Here is a 13,654-nt window from a genome sequence, read left to right as displayed (position 1 = left end):
TAGATCTTGTTGGCCCACCTACAGAGTGTTTCTCAACTCCTCTGTGCCCGGCCAAAACAAGTATGGCATCTCAGTTTCTATGAGTTCACCCTCCCTCCTTCCTTTCCAAAGTTTCTCATATTTTTGCCACTGCTGCTGCTGCACATTTCTTTAAAAAACTCATAACAGAAAACTGAGTTCCCAAACAAAATCCCATACCATATGTAAAAGAGCATGTCCCTCTCTCAACTGGAGGTGTATTTTGAAATAAGAAAGTAACAGCTCAGCAGTCATTTGCCATAGCTTGCTGAGTAAGCTGGGCTCAGGTTAAAAGGGGGTTATAGGCTGCCAGCCAAAACACTGACAGCATTGCTGAATTCAGAGATTCAGAAACTCTATATGTCCCAAGGATTCTGTGTGGATGCCATTAATTACACTCCCTCTGCTCTATCATTGAGAGTATCTCAGTTCGGTTACATCACATGGATCAAAACAGATATGAATTTTAACCTTAGAACTTGTTAAATTCCGCTTTTAAAAATATTCAGCATTAACGAAAAGATCATGGAAAAGTAATGCCATCAGATTGAAATGAAATCAGAAATGGACATAATCACACACATTTGATTTACATCAAATCTCTCATCAACTTGGATGAAAGATGATTTATACAGAGTATGTAGGTCGTAACTGAAAGTGGTAAGAGCCAGTGGTAACTCTTGATGACATTAGAGATGTAGTTATTGGGAGTAATAACAAATTAAAATATGTCAAAGGGAAATAACTTCAAAAGTATATTGTGTATATGTTACAAAGTGACTAAGTATGGTCAACACCAGAAACTTAAATTGTTACTTTTTACTTCAATTTTTATACAAGTTCTTGCAACGGAGAAGGAGTTCTTGAGGGCTCAGTGATTCCTACCGTACATTTAGATGAGTCTATGTTACTCATAATAATGATGCCATTCATTGTCATGTGTGATTCTCTGAGTAGTAAATGTTTTTTTTTTTTTAAAAAAAGCACCCTACTTATTTCTTATAAAACTTCTGATGACAAGAATTCTTCTCCCTCCCCCAATAATATACAAACACAGTAAACTGGGACAGGTTTCAAAGTAAAGTTTCATTCTGTAGGAGCTCCAATCTGAAACTTGGAGGCATTTCAATCAGCATTTACATTTTAAAAATTTGTACATCCTAAGAAAATATTTGCCTTCATGTATTTAAAGAGTATCTAGATATAATGTTATTTTCTATTAGAAACAACATTTAAAAGGATAACTGAGAATGAAGTTTACCTTGTGAATCAACGCTTACTTTTGTGATCTTTATCTAAGATATTTAAAAAGTAAACGTACAATTCGTTGTCATTATAATTGAGTAGACAATTTTTTCCCCACAAGGTTACATCTGTTTACGCTATTTTATTATCTGTTGAATGCTGTGATATAAAGTCTCTTTATTGCAGTTTAGCTAGAGAAGTACCATGCCTGTGATGGAGCTGTCAATCAGCATTTAGTCATACAGTATCTATTTCTATCCCTGTTCTTCTTAGCACAGAAGGGCTATTATAGTCTACATTACGGCATAGCTACTTTGGATATAGATATCCTTGAGGGGCAGGATTTATTTTGAAAGAAGATACTCAACATAACATGACACATCATTCAGACATCTTTAAAAGTACACACGCAGGTATTTCAAAGCAAAATATAGCAAAGGCTAATTTTAAACATTTAACGTTTTATGAATGCATTTCCTTTTTTTTCTTACTTTAATAGCATTGAAAAAGACCAAATGGGGTCATGTGACTTTCCTGTAATTGAAAATGTCTATTTAAAGCAAACCTTTGTGGCATTATCACCTACGAAGGCTAGCATTTGTAAGATATCATGCATATCAAAATTAACAAGAGAGAACCATTCAAGGCCAAAGAGAAAGAAAAATAGTGCTGAAATGCATTTACAAACACCTGAAAAGTGAAACTTTTCCAGCTGTCCAATAATATATATCTCCAAGTACACTAGCATATATGGAATATGACTAAAAATTAACGAGACTGATTACAAACCACAAACATGAAAATCAGTCATGCAGCTGTATACCACACTGGATGTGCTTCCAGATGTGATGATAAAAATGGATACAACCTTTTAAAGCTTGAGCTTTGGATATGCTGTGCATGTGGCACTCATTAGCTAAGCAAATGGAAGTTAATCTTTATGACAGTCGATTGCTGTGCTGCATTCCTACAGAGAGCTTATCAGCTGGTCTGACCCGATCATCAAGACCATCATGACTTAATTTACAGGAGGATTATTTTCCTTCCCCTGCAATTCCATGGATTTAAAATGCACAAGAAAGTTTTTCAAAAGAAATGGCTGAAGCATTTAAACTTTCCTATTCCCCATAGCTCTGCAGTAAATAGGTAATGGCATAAAAAGATTTAGATTCAGGGATTCCATTAGGAATTCAGCAAGATTGAGTATCTAATTTTGCATGTTCAAGACTGAAAAATTAACCTCATTTTCCCAACTGATTTGATTTCCATTGAATAGCTAAAGTAATGCTCATATAAGAAAAGATTTAGTCTTTCAAAAGAAAAGGCATTTTCAATCCATACCAAATAAACAGTATCTTCCATAGATAAATGGTTAGAGGAGAAATGTCATGGCACAGCTTAGGAAGAATCAGAAGCCTCTCCCTAGTGTTCTAACAAACATTACTGCTCGTAGCAAAGTCATCATATTACCATATTTGCCTACATACTCATGGTATTACCATCAGGAAACTTGTTGCTTTGGGCTACCTTGGGATAATTATAAATAATTATAGAATACCCAATCTACCCCTCTGAAACTGAGTGCTTGACATGCTAGACATAATGCAGGAAGAGGCAATTCAAACTTCTCACGTAACTCTGCCAGCACACATCAACCTATTTCGACAGCAACTTCTGTTTCTTAGGCAATTTTAGCTGGAGACAACTATTGTGCCAATATTTTCTCTTTGTGATGTGCTTCATTGTCCCCCAGGGGTAGCTGATACCAATAAGCCACATTTGTATTCTAATAATAACAGTTAGATAGAAACTGAAGATGGTCTCTTCAGAAAAAGACTGAATCATCTCTATTTTTGGTAAAAGCCTAGAGTATCATGAGCACTTAATTAATGAGTTCATGAAAGTAAGTAAATCACTTCCTTCCAGAGTTTTAGGTGCTTTGGGAGGAGGTTTAACTCATTCCGTTCAATATAAAGCTATTCAATGTCCTGAAATTGATACAATGCTTTTTTAGTGGTCTGGACAAAGAACTTTCCAAAATGTCTGACTCTCCATGCAAAAGTCATGAATAATGCCCAAATCACTAAATATTAATGAAAAAATCCTAAATTTCAAAACCAGTAGGGCATTACTTTTTAAATCAATCTATGAAGAAAACTGAACCCCAAATTGTGAAACATGCACTGACCATTTATGGGTAGAGTGGATCATGATACACACCACTGAAAAATAAAAGGTGAATGAGGCAGATCGTTCCCTCTTAAGAAATGATTATGTACTGAATAGCCTGTGATACATGGTACAGCGAGAGCCTTGGAGGGCAGGGGCAGGAAGGCTGGACTGCTGACAAAGAGCCAGAAGAAGCAACTTTAGCAACTCCAGCACAGTTTCCGCCCATGTGTATTCTACAGAATACATGATTCAATACTAGATTCTTAAATATATTACTTCCTACTACCCTTCATGTGCTAATATTTAATATGATTCTTCACAAACAGGTTCTAACCCGCAACATTAGTCAAGTATTTTTGACTCTTCATTTTTCTTCTCCAAGAAGGATCTCTTGGAGATACTTCTATTAAAAAAAATTACCTTGGAAAATGAAATCCTACTGATGTTTAGTTTGGAGATGCAAGGCTGAAGGCCAGAAAAATAAGTAACTGACATTTGATTACAAGAGAGATATTTTAGATCTGAGCTAGAGTAGGGACACATGGGGGAAATGATAAAGCTTCAAGAGGTATTTTAATGGTAGAATGAATAGATTTTAGTGATTAATTAGTAAGACATTTGTATGGCAGAGCTTAGCAGGCAGAGAGAGGTGCAGGGTTATAAGTGAAACTCGGGAATCACTCACATAATAATAAATGCATGATGTTGCCAGGGCTGAGGAGGTCACAGTGTTTGTGAAGGGCGAGAAGAGTAGAGAAATCTATCTCTAACTTTGGCGGTATGCCTGCTTAGAAGGACCAGATACAGTGAAAAGAGTTTTCCTAGTAAACTAAAAAGTAGATAGAGTAAATAGGCATCTAAGGAAACACTGGGACAATGGGAATTAATTTAGTGAGGTTTCAAGGGGCAGTCTGATTACAGAAAAGACTAAAAGATAGGAGCGTAGGAAGTTGGGCCTTAATACTGTTGGAAACAAAATCTGGTTGGCAAAGCTTTAAGGTGTAAAAAAGGGACAATGAATACATACTTTTTCTCCCCTGGAGTGGATGAAAAATTCCTGAGGAGAACACTGGGTTGAAAAGTAAGGTTTTATTGTTTTTGTCTCTGCCTTTTTTTTTTTTTTCAGTTTTTATTTTTGGGATATGTCTTTACTGAGTTTATATAATAAGAAAGGGTCTTTTGAAAGAGAAACAATGGAGATAGAGAAGATGTAGAATAGCTATAAAATTCTGATTGATAATTCAGTATAATTCCTATGTTTAGTGAACATAGAAAACATATAGAAATTAACAATAATCATTGTATTGGATATTACATGCAATGAAATAGAAAAAGTAGCTTTGAAAATCAATTTTACTAAGTTCTTTCTAATTTTTGGATGTTTTAATGGCCAATCAATATAACCTATTCATCCATAATATGGAAATGTAAAACCTATTGTGTCTAATCACAGCTAATTATTACAAAACAGAAAAGAGATTTTAAAAGCTACATGGCAGGAGAACGATAGCAGATGGAAGATACCACAAACTTCCATCTATTTAGTCAATCAGCTATTATTTTTTGAACATCTATTATTTGTAAGAACTCTGCTACATGATGAGAAAGATACAGTTACAAACAAAATCCATATTTAAAGATCTTATAATTAATATGGTGAGACAAATCATATATATATGATATATGATTTGTCTCATATATATGAGATAAATCATATATATAAAATATATCATATATATAGAATACATCTGGCACTTAGAAGAATGCCAGCCTCTAGTGGAAAAAACACTCCGCATAGGAAAAGTATCTACCTTGCCCAAGTACTTTACTTCATAAGAAAGAATGTTGGACCTTTGTCATTTTATTATTATTTTGCCAAGAGATCTATGTGAATAGACTTAATTGAATAAATGCATAACATTTAGAATTTAATAATCTTTTTATTGACTATATTCCATTTATTTATATCTGTAGGCCTTCCATTCCTATGGCTTTTTCATTCCATAACTGGAAGCCTGTATCTCCCATTCCCCTTCACCCATTTTGCCCACCCTGGGACCTCCACCCTTCTAGAAACCACCAGTTTGTTTTCTGTATTTTTAGGTCTGATTCTGCTTCTTATTTGTGTATTGATTTGCTTTGTTTTTTAGGTTCCACATATGAATGAAACCATATAGTATGGCCAACAGATACATGAAAAGATGTTCAACATCACTAATTTTCAAGGAAATGAAAATCAAAACCACAAGGAGATACCACTTTATATCTGTTAAAGTGGCTACAATAAAAAGGACAGGAAATAACAAGTGTTAGCAAGGATGTGGAGAGAAAGGACCCCTCATGCACTGTCGGTAGGAATGTAAACTGATACAGTCACTGTGGAAAACAGTGTGGAGGTATCTTGAAAAGTTAAAAGTAGAAACACCAAGGTGCTTGGGTGGCTCAGATTGTTAGGCATCTGCCTTCAGCTCAGGTCATGAGCCCAGGGTCCTGGGATTGAGCCCTGCATCTTCTTGCTCAGTGGAGGATCAGCGTCTCCCTCTACCCTTGCCCCTCCATCTCTCACCACCCTCCTTGACCCAGCTTGTGCTCCCTCTCACTTGCTTTCTTTCAAATAAATAAATAAAATCTTTTAAAACAGTGGAAATACCATATGATCCAATAATTCCACTGATATGTTTGGGTTTAATCTACTATTTGTTTTTCTATTTGTCTCAACTGTTCTAGGTATGTTTTCCTTTCTTGCAATCTTTTTGAAAAGTTTAGTACTTTTTATTATTCAATTTCTCCATGCTGTTACTTATATTCATTTTTCTACTACTCTTTTAATGGTTATTCTAGATATTACAATATAAACCTGACTTATTAAAGACTAATGTAAATTGATACTTTTACTTTCCAGACAATGTAAGGACCTTAGAACATTTAAAACATTTTAATACCATTTATCATTTTTCTGCGTTTTTGTTCTTGCTGTCATAAAATTCCACATATATTTTAGTCTTTTAAGAAATTTTTTATTGCAACTTATATGAAACATAAAAGTTCTTCTTATAAGAAGTTTAATCATTGCAGAAATATATAATATTCAAAGTATTTTCCTTAGAGGAACTACTGTAAACAATTTGGTTTGTTATTTTTTCCACATATTTAACATGGTTTAAAAAACAGTTTTGTACCACTTTTCCCAAATGCCTAGACAATACGTTTGTTACACTTTCTCCTCTTTTTATTTGGTCTTGTGGAGGAGGTCTTATACTGGGATGTGGAATAGATAGAATAGGAAAATTATTACTATCTTCCTCTCATATTCACTTTAAGTTGTTCATTCTGGCCTCACATTATCTGCCTCTATTTCTTCTGCAGGCTTTAATTTGGGGTTTGTAGACATAGAGTTGATTTATTGCTTCAAGCATTTAATAATATATCAGTGAGCTCTGCTTCAGGGCCAAGGCCAAAGCCAATGGAAAGCAGGACCAATCCTCCTGCTTATGTATTCATATCACTCACATTCTGGAAGAATTTGCCTTTGCCCCTGATTCCCCAGACATTCAATATTCATGATCTATCTCCTTACCTTTCAGTGCCTCAGTTTTTCTGTCTGTAAAGTTAATGAGATTTCCTCCATCATTCCTGCCCAGAAGCCTCCCCCAGTGTTGTGACTGTTTGTTTGTATGTATGTATGCATGTTCGTATGTAGGTATGTATGTATGTATTTTTGTATTACTCTAGCCAGCTATTTATCTTCGGGAGTGTGTGTACATCAGCACTCATTTTCCATTAGGAATACACTCAGGAGTAGAATTGTTGGATGTTTACTGAGTGTATGTTTACCTTTAGATACTGTCAAAAGATTTCAAAAGTTTGTACCAATTTATACTCTCAACTTATACACCTATCAACGATGTTTTCACTTGCAGTTGATCCATTTTTCTCATTATTTGGTATTGCCCATCCTTTTTACTTTAGTCCTTCCTGTGGGCATATCATGGTATAACATTGTGATTTTAGTTTTCATTTCACAACTTAGCAATAATGCTGAATATGTTTTGATACACTTATTATCAATCTGGATATTTTTGTTTGTTAAGTACCTGTTCTTTTGATCATTTTAACATTGAGTTGTCTGGGTTTTTTTTCCTATGGAATCTCAAGCATGTTATGAATTTGAGTCTTTTGTTGGACATAGACATTTCAAATACCATTTCCCAGTTTCTGAATTGCTTTCACTCTATTATCTTGTTTATATAATTTTGTTTTAATGGTTAGTTTTTTATGTCTAGTATAAGAAATATTTGCCTATCTCAAAGTCATTAGTATCATTGCCTCTGTTTCCTTCCAGATTTAGATTTTTTAAAAAGATTTCATTTATTTATTTGAGAGAGAGAGAGAGAGACAGAGCACAAGCAGAGGAAGGGGCAGAGAGAGAGGGAGAAGTGGACTCCCTGCTGAGCAGGAAACCCAATGCTGGGCTAGATCCCAGAACCCCAGGGTCATGACCTAAGCCAAAGACAGACAGATGCTTAACCAACTGAGCCACCCAGACGCCCCAAAGATTTAGACTTTTAATTTCCACGATTCTATATGATCCATCCACCCTGGACTAATCTTTGTATATGGTGTAAAGCAGGGAAGAATTCCTATTTTTCGTGCAGTTATTCAATTAATTAACCACCATTTATTTGTAAAGATATACTTCCCCTCCAGAATGGTAGCTGTGGCTTTGTGCCAATCCTTGTGCCTAATACCTAACACCAACACAGTCTTAATTACTGTAATTTTATAGTAGTTCTTGATATCTGGTAGTGTATATCCTGTAGCATTATTCTTCTGCATGGTTACTTTGATAGTGTTTCCATAGAAACACAAGAATCAGTTCTTAAATTTCCATACAAAATATCTTCTGGAATTTTGATTAGGATTCTAGTGAATTTGAGGTCATCCTAAGAAACAACTGACATAACAATAAGAGTATTCTAAATAGTAAAGATGGCATATTCATAATTCTTCTTTAACTTCTTTTAATAGTGTCTTACAGTTTTTAGTATTGAGGACTTACATCTTATGTTGGATAGGCATATTTTAAACCCCATAAGATAATTAGTATTACTGACATCAACATTCATTTTGATTTACCCATATATTCACTCTTTTTGTTTTGTATTTCTTCCTGTATGCCTTTGCTTTTGTCTTTCTGAAGAACTTCCTGAGTTATTTCTTTAATATGGGTCTGCTCAGTTTTTGAACTTGTCTCTAAGTAAAGACTTCTTTAATGGAGAATATTTTCCGTGTTTGTAGAATCTACATTGGAAAAAAGTGCCATTTCAGTGTTTTCTGGCCTCCATTATAACTATTGGAAATATATTATTAGTTTTACTTCTGATATGAATGTAATATGTCAGGATCTCTGGATGTCTTTAAATAAAAAGGTAAGTTTTCCTTACTCTTTGGTGGCTTTACATTACAATTTGTAAGGGCTTACAAATATCCATCTATCCCACCAAATTAGAGCCCCAAATTAGAAGGATTAAAAGAAAATGTATTAAAGTGGATTAGTTTTTTTTTTTCCCCTCTGGAAACAGCAGATGAAGACGATATTATAGGAAAGTTTGCATCTGAGACTATGTGATTATGAAAATTACATAATGGGGACAGGTATTGGAGTCATGTTAACATACAAAAATATTGTAAGTAAGACCAACCTGGAAGACTTCTGAAGGGACGATGACCAGGGCTATGGGGTATAAAGTATAGCAGAAGTTGGACAATTAAGAAACGTATAAAATTATGCTTGCTTGAAAACTTTCGTTTTTCTAAAAAGAAAAGAATCATTCAAGATTTCAAAACATTATGTCTATAAGAGTTTAAGGTTTAAATGATATTACAGCACTTAAAATCTTAGGCTTTATCTTTTCCAATAATCAAATTTGGCACTTTCTCAAATTTTCATTTCTTTTCTGACCTGAATAAGAGACTGGCGTGCTGAATTTAATTGCACTCAGTTTATTTGCTTCTTGATTTTTGACTCATTATTTGAGTTGAATAAGTCAAAATGTTAGAAGTGAGCAGGGAGTTCTGAGAAGTGAAACTCTGAAAGCATGCCTCCTAGCCAGCATGTTAGAAAGTCAGAATTGTCAGAGGTCAAATTTGACTGTACATATTTTCACATATTTGGAAGGACACATGACAATTTAGTATTTACTTTTCTTGAATCTATTCTCCTTACTCTTTATCACAGTGGGGCAACCATCATATATCACACTGACATCTGAGTAGAGGTAGACATGTGGGTGCTGATGGAAAATGTACTCCAACCAACATAAAAACATGTCTATTACTAAGGAATATAAATGAGACTTTCAAACCCCTGAGCAATTTCTGGATTTTTTTTCTTGGGTCTATGTTCACGAGTTAGAAGAAAGAAAGAGAGCATATTTACGATTATGTGATTAATAAGATAACAACTGAGTTTTCAGTATAACTGTGGACGACCTGAGGGACAACTTCATAAGGCAATTCATTAAACCAACTGGTTGCTAAAGGCCAAACATTAGTCAGTTTTATTCAATCGCAATCAGTTCACATTCAATGGGACCGAATTAGGCTAGAATCAAATGTTTAAAAATTAGAATAATTATTAAAAGTACTTCCTGATGAAGAAATCTGTAACACTTGGGAAATTATCTATACATTTATTTAGAGCCAGTCGAGATAGTTTGATAGGATCTGGTGAAATGAATTAAAGAATTGCTTTAGTGAAACTGAAATAGGATACTAGTCTAAAAAAAGTGTTATATTCATATATTTTAAATGATTTTTTTCTGTGTGAACCCTCAAATATCTGAAGACGAATTATTATGTATATGTGTGTGTGTGCAAGTGTATGTGTGTTTTAGCTTATTTACATGGGGAGCAGTCAAACAAGATTAAAAGTTTATGTGAAACCAAGAGTTCCACTGATAAATAAGAGACTGCAAATGCACAAATTTGGAGTCACTTTTCACAAATGGGCTCTAATAACTGATGAGTATATTTTGTTGCCGTTACTACTGTTATTGTTTTAATTAATACCTATGATGCAAATTCATCCAAGTTTTAATATCTTTCTGGTCTTGTGATGCTTTACCCCAGAGAATAGAATTAACTTTTTCTTTCCTTTTGAAATACTTATCTTTAGATTGGTCATGCCTATCACATGAAGCATTGTTCATATGAGAATCATGGTATCAGTTCTCTTCAAAAACCTCCCCTTTTATCCCACTGGCAGTGGATAACACAGTATGGAATCTGTGCAAACGAAAACTCCAGAAACCAAATTCTCCCAGATGCTAACAATGCTTCCCTGGGGCATAGTGAGAAGGATCTCAATTCACCTCCTCTCCATGTTCTAACTAGACACAGGAAGCCCTTTAGCCACCAGCAATGGAGTTTCATTAAAGCCACTTCACTTTAGGTATAACAAAGCTCCTTCCAGGAAGCAAACCAGAAACTCTAGTCAGATTGTAGAATTGCCCAAACATTGGGGTCCCTGCTTTTACACAGCACAAAATTGTGTAATGGCACCAGAGGCTCCTTAACAAGCTAAAAACCCTATGGAGCAACAAAGATCAGGCTAAAGAGTCATGGAGTTTCTGATTGAAGCTGAAGTTGAATTGCCATTTCAATTCTTCCCTCAAGAAAATTATCCAATTAATCTGCATGGATCTTTTTGGAAAAAAAAAAAAAGTCCTGTTATTCAAATGATTGCTAAGGAGAATGAATGGAGCTTTTTTTTTTTTTTTTTTAATTGCTAAATCTGGTACATTTAAAAACTTTTACTTCTCAAATCCATCAGGGCTGGAAATCCTTGGAAGAGGTATTTCTCAGGCTTTTTCTTTGTACTCAACTGGTATTCAAAGAAAGCCATATAAAAATCCCTTAGACTAGTAAAACTTGAGGGATGATTATTAAGGAAATCACAAGTCAGAGATCTTCCCCAAATGGGCCTTCTTTCTCTAAATCAGACTTTAAAGTAAACTCCACTGTGGAGACAGTCAGCAGAAATTCCATTTATCTTAAATTCCCTATTTGTTGTCAAGTCCCCTCCAGGAAGGGCAGGAACTAAATGATACCCAGCATGACTTAAGTTTGTAGCCCTGATTCCTTCTAAGGATTAGGCACAAAATATAGTCATATAAGCAAGGAAGCCAGCCAGTACTTCACCTTTACTAATGAAAAAAGAAAATGATAGATCAGATTATAGCAGCACTTTACTATGGGGGCTTTTACAGTATCCTGCAAAATATCTAATATCCTTGTGTCCCTCCTTTAGTTCCTCTGTGTATAGAGAGAGACCATTTACCTCCCCTTACCCTGGAGCCAAATCCTTAGTTGGTATCATTTCCTCATCCCTCCTTGTAGCTTGGGTCAGGTTGCAATATGTTTTTGATGGGTTTTAAAAATAAGTTTTGGGTAAGGTAAGAAAAGCAAAAATATTATTGTATGAATCATAGTTTGCTTTAGCTCACAAAAATTACATGGATCTTAACCCGAAATTTCATATGCAGTTGATATATATTTCATGCTCCTATCTAGTTTTTCTTCATTAGTTTGTACCCAACATTTGGGATAAAACAGCTACCTACTTTGACTTCTAGGACCTGTTCAACTTGCAAGAGTCTTTCATGGTCAATTCTGAGATATTTGTTTATGCAGACCATCACAATTATTAAAGGACATATTGTTTAAGTGTGGATTAAGAATTTGCGATTATTCAGTGTTACGAAAATTAAATTCTGGTGGAATATCCAATTGTTGTGATTATAGAGAGAAATCTAACATTACATTTCAATTAGGGTATTGGCAATCTCATATTTATTCAGTGAATACGTGGCAAAAGACATTTCTAAAATATTTTAGTAGAAGATGCTTCTATTCCTGAGAACAAGTGTTAAATCTTAAAAAGATTTTGTTAATGGGAATTTAGAAAATAAGATTACTATATATATGTAAATATATATATGCACACATATATATATAAAACTTAATATACTACATATTGTATTTTTTTATTGTGAAGAGCCAGCAATCAATAATCACCATTCTCCCTGGAGGAAAAGAGCTTGTGCCTTCTATTTGAAGAAACTAAGGCAATAAGATGCAACAGATTTGCTTAAGGTAATATGCTTCAAACAGAGGGGTAAACCTGTCTTTTACCTTCCTGCTCCAATAAACAAAATGATCCTACTGGCTTTCCGTGTTTTGACATACCTGTGTCTGTCAGTGCTCTTCTCCTGGACACTCGCCATATGGATCAAAAGCCTTGATCAACTAAAACTGCTGTACTGACACTTGGTGATGTTAGAGCAAGTGAAGATAAACAACTGGTAATAACCATTCCTTTCTAATGATATTAGAATGCAAAGTTATTAGAGATGGTTTTTCATAATAAGAGTCTTCTTTTTTTTCTGGATTAGATACAGTAAACAAGAATCAAATATAGGCAGAAATATGTAATTTAAAATTTTATGTTACATTTCGTTGAAATGTTAGCTGAATAATATTGCTTTGGCACATATGTTATATTCATGTCAATATGTTTCATATGCTAAAAAGATCTATGCAAGAGTGCCTAGCCTTCCCTGTTTACAAAAGAACTAAACAGCTGTGTAAGTTCATAGAAGAGGAGAGAAATTGAAAAAGAAAGTTCTATATATTTTTTTATAAATTTGTTTTTTATTGGTGCTCAATTTGCCAATATATAGAATAACACCCAATGCTCATCCTGTCAAGTGCCCCCCTCAGTTCCCGTCACCCAGTCACCCCCAGCCCCCCGCCCACCTCCCCTTCCACCACCCCTACTTCATTTCCCAGAGTTAGGAGTCTCTCATGTTCTGTCTCCCTTTCTGATATTTCCCACTCATTTTTTCTCCTTTCCCTTTTGCAAACTGGTGGTTGCCGCAGGGTAGGTGAGGGGGGGAACAGGTGAAACAGATAAAGGGGATCAAGAGTACCTTCATCTTGATGAGCACTGAGTAATGTACCGAATTGCTGACCTGTTACATTGTACATCTGAAACTAATATAACACTGTATGTTCAATATACTTGAATAAAAGAAGAGAAAAAGAAAAGTAAAAGAAAGTTCTAGGACCTGTTCAGATTATTCAACTACACTTATCTAATGAATCTTGTGATTTAATGTAGAAAATAAAATGTGCTTAGGAAGAATATATGCACTGG

This window comes from Vulpes lagopus, chromosome 6 (assembly GCF_018345385.1).
Source record: "Vulpes lagopus strain Blue_001 chromosome 6, ASM1834538v1, whole genome shotgun sequence".
Lineage (NCBI taxonomy): Eukaryota > Metazoa > Chordata > Mammalia > Carnivora > Canidae > Vulpes > Vulpes lagopus.
Note: the sequence above shows the minus strand (reverse complement) of the source record.